Here is a 16978-nt window from a genome sequence, read left to right as displayed (position 1 = left end):
CACCGTGAGATATTACCTCCCATCAAAAAGACAAGAAATAGCAAGTGCAGGTAAGGATGTAAAGAAAAGAGAACACTTGTGCTCTATTGCTAGAAATGTAAATTAGTGCAACCACTGTGGAAAACAATACGGAAAGTCCTCAAAAAATTAAACATAGAACTATAACATGATCCAGTAGTTCTATTTATGGGTGTTCAAAGAAAATGAACCTATGCACCAGCATGTTCATTGCAGCATCATTTACAAGAGCCAAGATATGGAAACAATCTACGTGATTATCAATGGACAAATGGTTTTTTTTTTTAAATTTTTATTTATTTATGATAGTCACACAGAGAGAAAGAGAGAGAGGCAGAGACACAGGCAGAGGGAGAAGCAGGCTCCACGCACCAGGAGCCCGATGTGGGATTCGATCCCGGGTCTCCAGGATCGTGCCCTGGGCCAAAGGCAGGCGCCAAACCCCTGCGCCACCCAGGGATCCCCAAATGGGTTTTTTAAATGTGGTACATGTACACAATGGAATATTATTCAACCATGAGAGAAGAGGACATCCTACCATTTGCAACGACATGGATGGACCTTGAACACATTATGCTAAGTGAACTAAAGCAGACATAAAAAGGTAAATACTGTGTGATATCACTTATATGTGGAATTTCTAAAAACCACACTTATAAAAACAGATAGAATGGTGGTTACCAGTGGTGGACGTAGGGAGGGATGGGACAGATATCCTTTAAAGGTACAATGTTACAAGTAGTAAATAAGCCCTAGAGATATAATGCACAGTACAGTGAATATAGACAACAGTATTGTAGTGCAATCATCCGAGTTCCTAAGGGACTAGAATGTAATTACTTAACTAAAAAGAAAGAATACTTATGTAATGTGATAGAGGTGCTAATTATCACTCCAATGGCAACCATAATATATAAACATATCCAAAAAATGTTTCCAGAATCCCAGCCCCATAACCACAAAGCTCTAGATGCAACTTTTGGAGCAAAGAGACAACGCTGAGTAACTGGCACAGAAACTTAGAAGTGATTACTGAAAATTTACACTTCTGAAACCATCATAAAAATACATTTTTTTAAAATCCCAAGGAATGGATAAACTGTGGTACATGCATACAATGGGATATTATTCAATCATAAAAAGAAATGAGCTATCAAGCCATAAAAAGACATGGAGAAATCTTAAATGCATACCGCTAAGTCAAAGAAGCCAGTCTGAAAAGTCTACATACCGTATGATTCCAAGCATATGGCATTCTGGAAAAGGCAAAACCATAGAAACTGGAAAGCCATCAGTGGTTGCCAGGGACTGGTGTGGAGGGGAGGAGGGATGAATTGATGGAGCACAGGGGACTTTTAAGAGCAGTGACACCACTCTGTAGTGGTGGATACAGAGGATGTACCACACAGAGTGAATCCTAATGTAAACTATAGACTTTAGTTAATGATGTATCAATATTGTTCATCAGTTGTAACAAATGGAGCTCACAAGGGAAGATGTTAATAGTAGGGGAATCTAGACAGAGGGCAGAGGAGAGCAGGGGCTGAGGGTGGTATACCAGGACTCTGTACTTTCTGCACAATTTTTCTGCTAATCTAAAATTTTGGGGGAAAAAATAAAGATTATTAATTAAAAAAACACAAAATCTCAGGGAGTAAACTTGAGAAATCTACAGAATCCATACGAAAAAATTTTTTAACTCTCCTGAGAAAAATTAATGAAAATCTGAGTAAATAGAGAATTACCTCATGTTTTGGGGTGGAATGACTCAATATGGTAAGGATGTCTTTTTTCCTGAGATCATCTATAAATTTAATTCAATCTAATAAAAGCTTTATTTTTTTTAGAACTCGAAAAAACATGTTTTTAAATTCACCTGTAAGAATTAATACATGAGAACAGCCACATAATTTCTGAAGAGAAACAAGGAAGTTCATAACGTACAAGGAATTAAAACTATTTTAACCTATAGGAGACATCTCTTGTTCTTGCCATCCAGCATCCACTCACTCTTATCCTTCTCTTCTGGTGACACTGACCACTTTATTTTTATGCAACCAGGTTCCCTTATCTCAGCCCAAGTCTTTTGAGTGAAGTTGATTCCACCCTTGCATGGACTCATACTTTCTCAGAGATAGGAACATGACCAAGTCAATGCCAACAGGAGGCAAGGGGGCTTATGCTGCAGCCAGAGAGGGGTGTGGTGAACTTGGACGTGAGAAGACATGAGCCTGGTGTGACTGGCCAAACTGAGAACAAAGTCCACTGATGAGGGGGGAAAAAAGCATCTTGGAGACTGCTAGCACTCCTTTGTCTTTTTCAGTTCCTTGAATCGACATATTTCCCAGTCATGCAAACCAGTTTAAGATGGATTTTTCCATCACTGGCCACAGAAACACATCTTAATGTAGAACGCCATAGCAATTAAAACAGTATGGTACTGGCCCAGCAGTAGACAAATTCACAGATGGTTCATGGAACAAGAGAGAATATAGAAAAAGAACAATATATGGAAATGTGTTAATACAACTGGTTTCACATTAATTGGGGAAAGATAAATTACTTAAGCAATGATACTAAAGCAGCTGGGCAACCATTTGGAAAATAAGCTTGGCTTTCACCCTCACTTCTAATTACCAAAATAAGTCTTATATAGATGAAAGATTCCCTCCTTAAAAAAAAAAGAAAGGCAACTATAAAACCTAGAGGGAAAGGAGTCTTTTTATAATCTTGAGGCAACCAAGGCCTTTCTAAGCAGAAAAGCAAAAAATGTAGTCAACTTTGAATTCTGCATTTATTAGATAAGGAAAAAAAACACTTCAAAAATCAAGGAAAACCATAAACTGGAAAAAATTACATATGTAAAGGAGCTCTGATAAGTCAACAAGAACAAAGAGGTGAAAAGAAAAATGAGGGGGAAGATATGAATACACATGATCAATAAAAGAAGTAATCAATGAAATTCAAATGAAAGCAAGTATGTTTCATCAGCTTACGAAAGATTTACCTTTGTGTTAAACTGGCACATACATGGTTGGCAGGAGTTTGACTCAGGACCATTTAGTAGACCTTTGACAATATGGACTATAATTTAACTCATGCGTGCCTTTTGGCTCCGTAATTTCTAGGCCTTATAAAAAAAAAATACTATCACATGTGAGCAGAACATAGCACAAGATACCCATTGTAGCATTGTTGTCATCAGCAAAACAGAAAAAGGAAGAAAAAGGATGACCCAAGCATATGTGGTTAGGGGAATGGGTAAGTAAAGCACGCTAAATCCACCAGGCAGCCATTAAAAGTTTTTCTCAGGGTCCCACATGGCTTCCACTTTGCCAAAACCATTGGTCAGTTTTCTGTCTTCCTCTAACTGTCCCAGCAGTCGTGTCCCATGGTGGATCACTCCCTCCCGGAGCCCTCTTTCCTAGGCCTGCAGACACCAGGTCACCTTGTCCCTCCCCACGCACAGCTTGCCCTAGTGCAGCCTCCTTGCTCTTCTTCCCTCCCAGACCCAAATCTTTCCTTGACTTTCTTCTCTTCCTTGCCAGGTGATTTCATCCAGTCCATGATTTCAAAATTTCGTTCATATGCCGCCCTCTCTCAAATCTGAATCTCCCTGGAGTTCCAGGTATGCACAATCCACTGCCTCCTCAATTTCTCTATGCAGAAGTCTCCTAGGTGTCTCAAACAACATGGTAGAAAGAGAAGGGATTTACCCCCCAGAAGTGCTGGGCTTGGGGTGGGGGGAATGATGTCTTTATCCTCTTAGTCTCTCAGTCCTAGAACTTACATGTTATTCTTGTTTCTATCTTCTTAAACAATTAGTAAGACACTGGGAAGATGCTACTAGTTGTGGACCTGTTATCCTTTCTACCATTTGTTCTTACTAACAGAGAACTCCAGTTTTGTTTGGGAGTAGTACTCAGATAAAGACATTTCTATTTCCTAGCATCCCTCACACCCAGATTTGGACCAATCAAATATAAGCAGCAGTTTCGAAGGCTTCTAGGAAGTCATTTTAGCAGCTTTTTATCAGTGCCTGAAATACAGATGTGATGCTGAAGGTGTGCAGCCACCTTGTCACCATGAGGCAGCATATATAACGTAGCTGATTTTTATGTTTCAATCTTCCAACTGTCTGCTATTCACTTTGTTATATATAGTGGGGTGTCTTTTTTAAACCCACACTTTGAAGTTCACTTGACCAATTATCGTTTGTCCAAAAGACTGATATTAGCTGTCATCATATTACTGCATTCCAAGTCTGGCTTCTGGCTCCTCCTAAATTGGAAATTAGCTACAAACAGACTTATCGATGTCCCCAAAGCTCCACAAACCATGGGATCCTCTCCTGTTTCCTTCACCTTCCTGAATGCTGGTCTGCTGCAGTGATTTTTTTTAAGGAAAAAAGAAAATTCATAAATCTAAGAGCTGTCCCGACTGTCCAACAGTTGACACCAGCTCTGATCCCCAAGATGGAAAATGGGGAGGCAATAACAGACACATGCGGGAGAAACCTGGTTCTGGAGCTCATAAATATGCACGTCCAGGTAACAGTGAAATTAGCTGCAGGGTTTCATGTTTCAGAATGTCATTACAAATGGAGCCCACTTGTAAAAACACTCTTTCCACTGAGTATTAACACTGCCGGGGGAGGTGGGGGTCTCAGTTAATCCCTTGGACTTGTTACAAGTGAGTATGAAAAAGAACCTTTCAAATGGCATTTTATTGACTTTTAACATGCCGGTCACTGCCTTTTGGTTTTTTGCATTTCCATGGTCATTTCCTCTCTTTAACCTACTTTTTATCTCCAAGGTACATTTTTTTTTCTAAATAGACTAAAAAAGTCTGCAAAGGGCTAAATCCATAGCAGGATATAGGGGACATGTTGGCGGCAGAGCGGGAAATGTACTTGCCAGGGAATTGATAAAGCAATCTCTTCTGAGGTGTGATTTTGAGTTTGGAAAACAGCTCAAGTTTGTCTGGCAAGAGGAATAACATTGTGCAGGATGCTTTGATGCAGACACAGTCTCAGCAGGACAGCCTAGAAGGTGTTAGTGATACGCTGAGAGCTGCAGGCGGGGAGAGCCCACGGTTATATTTCACTCTCTCTTACTGGGACTTGTCAGGCCCTTAAACCACCTGGCTAATTCTTAGAAATCTCTCTCCCCTGAACCAGAGCTTTGGTTTCCACTTGATGTGGACACTTCCAAAAGGGGCTACCCATGGATAGCATAAGCCAGCTCAAGTTAAAACCGTAGATGACATTGGTGTGATTTGTTCAACAGATGTCTCTGTCCTTGTTTAAGACACAAAGACAATAGCCCTGTTTGCTCCCAACTGCAGGACATGGATGCATGGTACTCTCTCTAGTTTGAGTGTGGTAGAAGGGAAGCGGAAAGCCCACAGGCAGCAGAGTCATGTCCTGTCTGCCTGGCAGGGTTCCGAGTCTCAGGCTGGACTCTGGGAACAGTAGCCCCTGGATCAGATGAACATTAAGATGCTAGGGCTTCAGTTTCCTCCTCCATAATGAGAGTCCGACGACAGCAGCTCTGAAGTCCCAGCCGGGTCTCAACCTTCCATCCCGGTGCAAGGGGTGGGGGCCAGGGGGGCTGCAAAGAGAAAAAAAGCAGAAGGGGATGTGGTGCAGGAAGCAGCTCCAGGGGCCCTTTAAGATACCCTGCATCTCTCTCCATGGATGAAAGATTTTCAAGCACAGAATCACTGGATCCAGACAGAGCCTCAGGCAGATCTTTGGAATAACCAAATCTGCACCGGGACCTGGGCCTTCCAGCATCCCCGAATCAGTGAGATCTGGAAGGAAGCCTCAGAAACCTGTTTGAGATACACATAATCTTCACCTTAGAATTCTTCAAGTGGAAAAAAAAAAGAATTCTTCAAATGGGAACCACACTAAGCAAACTGCACGGGTGATAGTGGGAACCAGTAGGGGCCATAAGACCATGCCCAAGCACCAGGGATGGGTGTGTAAGGGGGATGGAGGGGTGCATGGTGGCTGAAGGGTGGGCAGATGGGTTGGTGGTGAGTGGAAGAGGAGAGGTAGATGAATAGGTGAATGCACGGTGGTTATAGGGCAGGTAGATGGTGCACAGATGGATGGATGTGGGATGGGATGTGGGTAGGTTGATGGTGGCGGGTGGATGAGTGAGAGGCTACTATAAAGAAGCTATTTTCAACAATTGCTTTTAGGGAGAAATGACCAGTGTTTAACAATGATTTACAATGATTCCAACAAACTCTCTGGCTCTAAAATAGAGTGAGAGGCAAGTGCTCCTTGTGGGTTTGATGTTTTCCAGCTTGCAGAGCTCACTCTTCACAGAATGTGGATCTTCAGCCAAGTTTTACCCTTTCCCGGCTGCCATTTGTACAGTCACACAACAGCGCCTGTCTTACCTTAATGGATAATTCACTCATTCAACAGTTGCATGCTTGGTATCTAGCTTTTGCCAGGCATCGTGCAACATGTTGGTCCTTTTTTTCTTCTTCCTCCAAATAAAAGGGAAATGCTTACAGTCTAGGGAAAGCAGACAAAAGCATACGAATGAATTTATAATCATAAACTGATCAATGCTATGAAGAAAATAAACATGGAGTAGTGAGGGAGAATGACAGAGAAAGAGGTTGGCGGAGACTACCTGAGGTTGGTGGAGACCACCTGAGGAGGAAAGACTGCTGCCTTCAGGCTGTAGCTTCAGAGAGCCAGTCAGAGGATTTAAAAATGCAAGGTATACAGATGGCCCATAAGCGCATGAAAAGATGCTCAGCACCATTAATCATTGGGAAATGCAAATCAAGATCACAGTGAGATAACACCCCACACCTAGTAGGATGGCTAAAATATGTTTAAAAAGGGAAACAAGTGTTGGTAAAGACATGGAGAAATTGGAACCCCACACACGTTGTGGGTAAGAAGGTAAGATAGTACAGGCTCTGAAGAAAAAGAGCTTGGTAAGCTTCTCAAAAGCTAAACACAGAATCACTATCTGTATTCATTTCTTAGGTCTGCCATACAAAGTACCGCAGAATGGTGGGGCTTAGACAACAAATACTTATTGTCTCTTAGTTCTAGAGGCTGAAAGTCCAAGACCGAGGTGTCGGCAGGGTTGGTTTTCCTGAGAGCTGTGAGGAAGAATCTGTTCCATGCCTTCTGGCTTCTGGAGACCTCTGGCATTCCTTGGCTTATGGATGGCATTGTCCTTGCATCCTCATATCTTCTTTCTGTGCATGACCAAATTACCCCGTTTTAATTTTTCTATTTTTTTAAAATATTTTATTTATTTATTCATGAGAGACACAGAGAGAGGCAGAGACACAGGCAGAGGGAGAAGCAGGCTCCATGCAGGGAGCCTGATGTGGGACTCAATCCCAAGTCTCCAGGATCAGGCCCCGGGCTGAAGGTGGTGCTAAACCGCTGAGCCACATGGGCTGCCCTAATTTTTTTTTTTTAAATAAGGACATAGTCTTGTTAGATTAGAACCCATCCTAATGATCTCATTTAAACTTATTTCTGTAAAAAACCCTATTTCCAAGTAAGATTCCATTTTGAGATACCAGGGGTTAAATCTTGAACATTATCTTTTCCAGGGGACACAATTCAACCCATTTTACCACAAGACCCAGCAATTGCACTTCCAGAGATCTATCCTCAAAGAATTGAAAACAAGGACTCAAAGAGATGCTGTACACCAACATTCATAGTAGCATTAATCACAATATACAAAAAGTGGAAGCAACCTTATTGTTATCAATAAATGAATAGATACTTTTGGAATGAGGCTAGAGGGATCATGGATTCTCTTCTGGATCTTACAGCAATAGGACCAAACATAAATGATCATCTCTACAAATTAAAGAAATAAAAATAAATAAATGAATAGATAAATGTGGTATATCCAGACATGGGTCATTATTAGAATGGAGCAATAATCCACTCCAATGTGGAAAAACTTCAAAACCATTGTGGTCAGTGAAACAAGCCAGCCACAAAAAGATAGTTATTGTAGGGTTCCAGTTATATGAAATACCCGGAATAGGCAAATTTAGAGCAGAGCTTGGTAGAAATGCCCCTTGGTAGTGAGCCTGGTGGCAGCCTCCACCCGAGAAGAGGGATGGAAGAAGCTCAGTTAAGCCTGGAAACTGCTGGTGGTGATGGGTGGGAGTCCCAGGCCTGGCAGGGGGAAAGACCCAGCTCTTAGAGAAAGCAAGATGATTCTTTTTTTTCCTTTAATCAAAGTATAGTTGACGTATAATATTATACTAGTTTCAGGTGTATAACCTAGTGACTTGACAACTCTATACATTACACAATGCTTACCACAGCAAGTGAGGATACCACCTGTCACCATAGTTATTACAATATTATTGACTATAAAAAAATAAAAGAAAAAAACAATATTATTGACTGTATTCTTTCTACTGAACCTCTCACCCCTGCAACTTATTTTTCTCATTTTCCTCTCTTTTTCCTTTTTTTTAGTTCAGCTGATACACAGCATTGCATTAGCTTCAGATATACAACATAGTGATTAGATAACTCTATACAGTGTGCTATGTTCACAAGCGTAGCTACCATCTATCCTGTCACATCACTATTACAATAAGATTGACTGTATTCCTTATGCTGTGCCTTTTATTCTTGAGACTGATTCATTCCATAACTGGAAGGTTCTATCTCCCTCTCTCCTTCACACATTTTGCCTAACACCCCATTCCCTTCCCCTCTGGCAACCATCAGTTAGCTTGTTCTCTGTCATAGGTCTGATTCTGCTTTTTGTTTTATTCTTTTTTAAAAATTTGACTTATGAATGGAATCATATGGTATTTGTCTTTCTCTGTCTGACATATTTCACTTAGCATAATACCCACGAGATCCACCCATGTTGTCTCAAATGGCATGATCTCATCCTTTTATGGCTGTGTAATATTCCACCATATATATTATACCACATCTTCCTTATCCATTTGTCTATTGATGGACACAGGTTGTTTCCATATCCTGGCTGTTACAAATAACAATACAATAAATCTTTTCAAGTTAGTGGTTTTGGGGATCCCTGGGTGGCGCAGTGGTTTGGCGCCTGCCTTTGGCCCAGGACGTGATCCTGGAGACCCGGGATCGAATCCCACGTCGGGCTCCCGGTGCATGGAGCCTGCTTCTCCCTCTGCCTGTGTCTCTGCCTCTCTCTCTCTCTCTCTCTGTGTGTGATTATCATAAATAAATAAATTTAAAAACATTTTTAAAAAAAGTTAGTGGTTTTGTTTTCTTTGGGTCACAACCCAGCAGTGGAATTATTAGATGATAGTATATTTCAATTTTTTATTTTTTTTCAATTTTTAATTTTTAAAGAAACCTCCATACTGTTTTCCATAGTTGGCTGCGCCATTTTACATTTCCACCAACAATGCACTGTTCCTTTTTCTCCACATCTTCTCCAATACTTTTTATTTCTTATTTTGATTTTAGCCATTCTAACTGGTATAAGGTGATATCTCATTTGGTTTTAATTTGCATTTCCTTGATGATTAATGATGCTGAGCATCTTGTGTCTGTTGGTTATCAGTATGTCTTCTTGGGAAAATGTTTCTACAGGTTCTCTGCCCATTTTTTAATTGAATAATTTGTTCTTTGGTATTGAGTTGTATAAATTCCTTATATATTTTGGATGTTAACCTATTATCAGAGATATTATTTACAAATATCTTCTCCTGGGGCAGCCCGGTGGCTCAGCAGCTTGGCGCCACCTTCAGCCCAGGGCCTGATCCTGGAGACCTGGGATCGAGTCCCATGTCTGGCTCCCTGCATGGAGCCTGTTTCTCCCTCTGCCTGTGTCTCTGCCCCCACCTCTCTCTCTGTCTCTCATAAATAAATAAATAAATAAATAAATAAATAAATAAATAAATAAATAAATCTTTAAAAAAATATATCTTCTCCCATTCAATAGGTTGCCTCTTTGTGTAGCTATTGCCTTTGCTGTGCAAAAGTTCTCATTTTTGCATATTCTATTATTTTTGCCTTTGTTTCCCTTGCCTTGGGGGACCTAACTAGAAAATTGTTGACATTAAAGAAATTACTATTTGTGTCTTCTTTTAGGATTTTTATGGTTTCTGGACTCACATTTAGGTTTTTAATCCATCCCATGTTTGTGTATATGTTAGAAAATGATCTAATTTCATTCTTGTAACTGTCCAGTATGCCCAGTACTGTTTATCAAAGAGACTGTCTTTCCTCCATTATATTCATGTCTCCTTTGTCATAGATTGTCCATTTAAGATTGGGTTTCTTGTCTCTGTTCTGTTCTATTGATCTATGTATCTATTTTTGTGCCAGTACTATACTGCTTTGATTACTACAGCTTTATGGTGCATTTGAGATCTGGGATTGTGTTACCTCCAGATTCGTTCAGTTTTCTCAAGATTGCTTTGACAACTCGGCATCTTTGGTGATTCCATATAACTTAGCAGTATTCATCCTAGTTCTGTGAAAAAATGCTGTTGATGTTTTGATAGGGATTGCATTGTACCTGTAGATTGCTTTGAGTAAGACATTGTAACAATAAGATTTCTTCTACCCCATGATCATGGAATAACTTTCAATTTGTTTATGTCACCTTCATTTTCTTTTAGCAACGTTTCTGGTGGTCAAAGTACAAGCCTTTCGCCTCCTTGGTTAAGTTTATTCCTAGATACTTTATTCTTTTTGGTGCATTTGTAAGTGAAATTATTTCCTTAGTTTCTCTTTCAGCTACTTTGTTACTAGTGTATAGAAATGCTACTAATTTCTGGGTAATAATTTTGTATCCAACTTAACTGAATTCTTTTATTCTAATCATTTTTTGGTGGAGTTCTTAGAGTTTTTTAAATATATAATATCAGGTCATGTGCAAAAAAAGCATCTCCAGGGACACCTGGGTGGTTCAGTGGTTGAGCTTCTGCCTTTGATTCAGGACATGATCCTGGGGTCCTGGGATTGAGTCCTGCATTGCGTTCCCCACAGAGGGTCTGCTTCTTCCTCTGCCTGTGTCTCTGCCTCTGTGTGTCTCTCATGAATAAATAAATAAAGTCTTTAAAGAAAAAAAAGGGGGATGCCTGGATGGCTCAGGGGTTGAGAGTCTGCCTTTGGCTCAGGTTGTGATCCTGGGGTCCTGGGATCGAGTTCCACATCAGGCTTCCTGTAGGGAGCTTGTTTCTCCCTCTGCCTATGACTCCACCTCTCTCTGTGTGTGTCTCTCATGCATAAATAAATAAAATCTTTTTAAAAAGTGAGTGATTTCTTCCTTAACAATTTGATTGGCTTTTTTTCTTGCTTTTTTTTTCTTTTCTTTTTTTTCTTATCTAATTGCTGTGGCGAGGACTTCCGATACTATGTTGAATAAATACGATGACAATCAACATCTTTGTCTAATTCCCGATCTTAAAGGAAAAGCTCTCAGGTTTTTTTTTAACCATTCAGTATAATGTTAGCTGTGAGTTTGTTGTATATGGTCTTTATTATGTTAAGGTATGTTCCCTCTAATCCCACTTTGTTTAAAGTTTTTTTATCATGAACAGATACTCAATTTTATCAAATGCTTTTTCTGCATCTATGGAGATGATCATATGATTTCGTCCTTTGTTTTATTAATGTAGTGTAGGACACTCATGATTGGTGAATACTGAACCATGCTTGTGTGCTGGAAATAGATTCCACTTGATCGTGATGTGAATAATCCTTTTAATGTATTGTTGAATGCATTTTGCTAATATTTTCTTGAGGATTTTTGCATCTATGTTCATCAGGGATATTGTCTGTGATTTTGCAGCATGGGAAGGGGAATTTTGTTTTGTTTTGTTTTGTTTTGTTGGTAGTGTCTTTGTCTGGTTTTGATACTGGGTAATTCTGTCCTTGTAGAATATGTGTGGAAGCTTTTCTTGCTTCCTTTATTTTTTAAATGTATTTCTTAAAGATTTTGTTTATATATTTGATAGAGAGAGTGCGTAAGCAGGGGAGTAGCAGGCAGAGGGAGATGGAGAAGCAGGCTCCCTGCCAAGCAGAGAGCCCGATGCAGGTGTCCAGTCCCAGGACCCTGGAACCATGACCTGAGCCCAAGGCAGACGCATAACTGAGCTACTCAGGTGCCCCTCAATCTTCTTCAGTTTATTGAGATTTGTCTTGTGACCTAATGTGATGTATCCTGGAGACTATTCCATATCCACCTGAAAATAATGTGTATTCTGTTGGTTTGGGATGGAGTGTTCTATGTCTATCTGTTAAGTCATTCTGGTCTGATGTTTCATTCAAGGACACTACTTGTTTATCCGAAGAAGATGATCTACCTATCGGTGTAAGTGGGGTGTTAAAATCCCCTACTATTAATGCATCACCATCAATTTCTCCTTCTTTATCTGTTGATGTTTGCTTTAGGTGCTCCAGTATTGGATGCATATTTACAATTAATGTATCCTCTTGTTGGATTAATTCCTTTATCATTACATAATGTTCTTCTTTGTCTCTTATTACAATTTTTGCTTTAAAGTCTAATTTGTCTAATATAAATATTGCTACCCCAGGTGTTTTTTCCACTTCCACTTGCATGCAATGTCTTTTTCTATCCATTCACTTTCAGTCTGTATGTGTCTGTAAATCCTAAGGGCATCTTGTAGGCAACATATAGAAAGTTTTTTTTTTTTTAAGATTTCATTTCTTTATTCATGAGAAACACAGAGAGCTGAGAGAAAGAGTGGCAGAGACACAGGCAGAGGGAGAAGCAGGCTCCATGCAGGGAGCCCAACATGGGACTCGATCCCCAGTCTCCAGGATCACGCCCTGGGCCAAAGGCAGGTACTAAACCGCTGAGCCACCCAGGCTGCCCGAAAGTTTATTTTTTTAAACCAATTTTTCCAATCTATATATTTTTTGGAGCGTTTAGACCAGTTACATATAATTATTGATATTTATGTACTTATTGCCATTTTGTTCATTTTTGTCTGGTGGTTTTGTAGTTCTTCTTGTTCCTTTCTTCTCTTGTTCTCTTTTCTTGTGATTGAAGACTTTCTATAGTATTATGCTTGGCTTTCTTCTCTTTGTTATCTGCTATAGGTTTTGGTTTCTGGTGACCACGAGGTGCATATGTAACATCCTTATTACATAGCAGGTTACATTAAGTTGACAGTCACGTAAGTTCAAACATATTCTAAAACTATTTTTTTACTCCCCCTTCCATATATATGTATGTATGCTGTCATATTTTATATATTTTATCCATAATTTTCTTCTAATTATGGCCCTTTTTACCACTTAAGGAAGTCCCTTTAACATTTCTTGTAATGCTGGTTTAGTGGTGATCCACTTTTTATTTTTTTATTTTTTTTAATATTTTTTTAAATTTTTATTTATTTGTGATAGTCACAGAGAGAGAGAGAGAGAATGAGGCAGAGACACAAGCAGAGGGAGAAGCAGGCCCCATGCACCGGGAGCCCGACGTGGGATTCGATCCCGGGTCTCCAGGATCGCGCCCTGGGCCAAAGGCAGGCGCCAAACCGCTGCGCCACCCAGGGATCCCAGTGATCCACTTTTTAAATTTTTGTTTGGGAAGTTCTTTTTGTTTTAGATGATTCTCTTGGGTAGTTCTTTAAGGGTCATTAAGGTTGCTGAACTCAAATGCAGTTCTTTTTGTTTTGTTTGTTTTTATTAAACTCCAAAGATGCAATAGCTTCAGGAGTCATTGAATCAATTATTTTTTTCACCTATTTAAACCTTCTCCCACCCACCTCCCCTCTGGTAACCATCAGTTTGTCTCTATAGTTAAGAGTCTGTTTCTTGGCACCTCTCTTTTCCTTTGCTCATTTGTTTCATAAATTCCACATTATGAGTGAAATGATATGGTATTTCTTTCTCTGACTTATTTCACTTAACATAATACCTTCTAGGTCTTTCCATGTTGTTGCAAATAACAAGATCCTATTCTTTTTATGGCTGAGTAGTATAATATATACTATCTCTTCTTTATCCATTCATCTATCAATGGACACTTGGGCTGCTTCTATAGTTTGACTATTGTAAACAATGCTGCAATAAACATAGGAGTGCATATATCCATTTAAATTAGTGTTTTTATATCTGGCAGGGGGAACACCCAGTAGTGCAATTACTGGATCATATGGTAGATCTATTTTTAATTTTTTGAGGAATCTCCATACTGTCTTCCACAGGGGCTGTACCAGTTTGCATTCCCACCAACTGTGCATTGAGGGTTCCTTTTTCTCCACATCCTCACCAACAATTGTTGTTTGTTAAAATACCTATACTACTATACCAAATACTACACTCTATACTATACTATCTACTATCTACTATATACTATATTAAAATTTTTATTTTAGCCATTCTTGTGTGAGATAATCTCATTGTGGTTTTGATTTGCATTTCCCTGATGATGAATGGTGCTGAGCATCTTTTCATGTGTCTGTTGATCATGGATGTCTTCTCTGGAGAAAAATATCTGTTCATGTCTTCTGCCTATTTTGTAATTGATTATTTGTTGTTTGGGTATTGAGTTGTATAAGTTCTTCATATACTTTTGATACTAACCCTTTTTTGGGTGTGTCATTTGCAAACATCTCCCATTCAGTAGGTTGTCTTTTAGTTTGGTTGTTTCCTTTGCTGTGCAGAAGCTTTTTATTCTGATGTAGTCTTAACAGTTTATTTTTGCCTTTGTTTCCCTTGTCTTAAGAGACATACCTAGAAAGATGTTGTTATGGCTGATGTCAGGGAAACTACCTGTTTCTTTCTTCAAGGATTTTTATGGTTTCACATCTCACATTTAGGTCTTTAATCCATTCTGAGTTTTTGTATAGAAGTGGTGCAATTTCATTCTTTTACTTGTAATTGTCCAGTTTCCCCAGAACCATTTATTGAAGAGATTGTATCTCCCCATTGAATATTCATGTCTCCTTTGTTATAGATTAATTGATTATATAGGTGTGGGTTTATTTCTTGGCTCTCCATTCTGTTTTACTGATCTCTATTCTTGTGCCTGTACCATACTGTTTTGGTTACTACAGCTTTGTAGTGAAATCTGAGATTATGACATCTTAGGTTTGTTCTTTCTCAGGATCACTTTGGCTGACCAGGGTCTTCTGTGGTTCCATACAAATTTAAGTACTATTTGTTCTAATTTTGTGAAAAATGCTATTGGTATTTGATAGGGATTACATTAAATTTGTAGATTGCTTAGGGTAGTATAGATATTTTAACAATATTTGTTCTGCTAACCTATAAGCATGGACTGTCTTTCCATTTCTTCAAGTTATCTTGAATTTCTTTCATCAGTGTCTTACAGTTTTTGGAGTAAAGGTCTTTCACTTCTTTGGTTAAGTTTATTTCTAGATATGCTATTGTTTTAGTGCAATTGTAAATGAGATTTTTTCTTCATTTCACTTTCTGCTGGTATGCCTGGGTGGCTCAGTGGTTGAGTGCCTACCTTTGGCTCAGGTTGTGATCCTGGGGTCCTGGGACCGAGTCCTACACTGGGCTCCCCACAGGGAGCCTGCTTCTCCTTCTGCCTGCGTCTCTGCCTCTCTCTGTGTGTCTCTCATGAATAAATAAAATCTTTAAAATATAAAAAAATTCACTTTCTGCTGCTTCATTATTAGTGTATAGGAATGCAAGATTTCTATACATTGATTTTGTATCCAGCAATCTTACTGAGTTCATTTATCAGTTCTAGTAGTTTTTTGGTAGAGTCTTTGGGTTTTCTAGTAGTTTTTTGGTAGAGTCTTTGGGTTTTCTATATATAGTATGTCATCCACAAATAGTCAGAATTTTTCTTCTTCCTTTCCAATATGGATGCCTTTAATTTCTTTTTGTTGTCTAATTGCTATGGCTAGAGCATCCAGTATCATGTGGAATAACAGCGGTGAAAGTGAACATCTCTCTGTTTCAGGCCTTAGGGGAAAAGTTCTCAATTTTTCACCATGGAGTATGATGTTGCCTGTGGGTTTTTCACATAAGGCCTTTATCATGTTGAGGTATGTTCCCTTTAAACCTACTTTGTAGAGGGTTTTATCATGAATGGATGTTGTATTTTGTCAAATGCTTTTCCTGCACCTTTTGAAATGATCATACAGATTTTATCCTTTCTCTTATTGATGTGGCATATCATGTTGATTGTTTTGTGAATATTGAACCATGCTTACATCCTGGGGAAAAAAATCCCACTTGTTTATGGTGCATGATTTTTTAAATGTATCATTGGATTTGGTTTGCTAATGTTTTGCTGAGGATTTTGCATCTATGTTCATCAGGGATATTGGCCTGTAGTTCTCTGTCTCCCTCTCTCTCTCTCTCTCTCTCTCCCTCTCTCTTTGTGGTGACTTAGTTTTTGGTATCAGGATGATACTGGCCTCATAGAATGAATTTGGAAAATTTCCTTCCTCTTCCATTTTTTGGAATAGTTCAAGAAGAGTGAGTATTAACTCTTCTTTAAATGTTTGGTAGACATCCCCTGAGAAGCTATGTGCTCCTGAGCTTTTGTTTGTTGGGAGTGTTTTTTTTTTTTTTTAAGCAGTCTCTACACCCAATGTGGGGCTCAAACTCATGGCCCTGAGATCAAGGGTTGCATGCTCTACCAACTGAGCCAGTCAGGTGCCCCTGTTTGTTGGTAAATTTTTGATGACTGACTCAATTTTATTGCTGGTAATTGGCCTGTTCAAATTTTCTATTTTCTCCTGCTTTCGTTCTAGAAGGTTATATGCTTCTAGGAATTTATCTATTTCTTCTAAGTTGTTGAATTTATTGGCATATAGGTTTTCATAATATTCTTTTACAATTGTTTGTATTTCTGTGGTGTTGGTGGTTATTTCTCCTCTTTCATTAGTGATTTTACTTGGATCTTAAAACTTTTTTTTTTTAAGACTTTATTTATTTATTCATGATAGTCACACAGAGAGAGACGGAGAGGCA

The 16978-nt window shown here is 39.1% G+C and overlaps 1 long non-coding RNA gene across 3 annotated transcripts in view; it reads right to left on the bottom strand.

The window, feature by feature from the left end:
• Positions 1-2787: 2787 nt before the first annotated feature.
• Positions 2788-16978, bottom strand: part of LOC112661697 (uncharacterized) — a 28973-nt gene continuing 14782 nt past the window's right edge. Inside the window, exons 3-5 of one of the 3 annotated variants that reach the window (XR_003137894.3) lie at positions 6675-7257; positions 6433-6553; positions 2788-5630 (exon numbers count right to left, since the gene is read on the bottom strand). This is a non-coding gene — a long non-coding RNA (uncharacterized LOC112661697). The remainder of the gene's footprint in view (positions 5631-6432; positions 6554-6674; positions 7258-16978) is intronic. The other 2 variants (XR_003137892.3, XR_003137893.3) reach the window with 2 other exon arrangements.

Source organism: Canis lupus, chromosome 31 (assembly GCF_003254725.2).
Source record: "Canis lupus dingo isolate Sandy chromosome 31, ASM325472v2, whole genome shotgun sequence".
Lineage (NCBI taxonomy): Eukaryota > Metazoa > Chordata > Mammalia > Carnivora > Canidae > Canis > Canis lupus.
The sequence above is the reverse complement of the archived record's forward strand: the minus strand, read 5'-3'. Positions and strand labels throughout refer to the sequence as shown.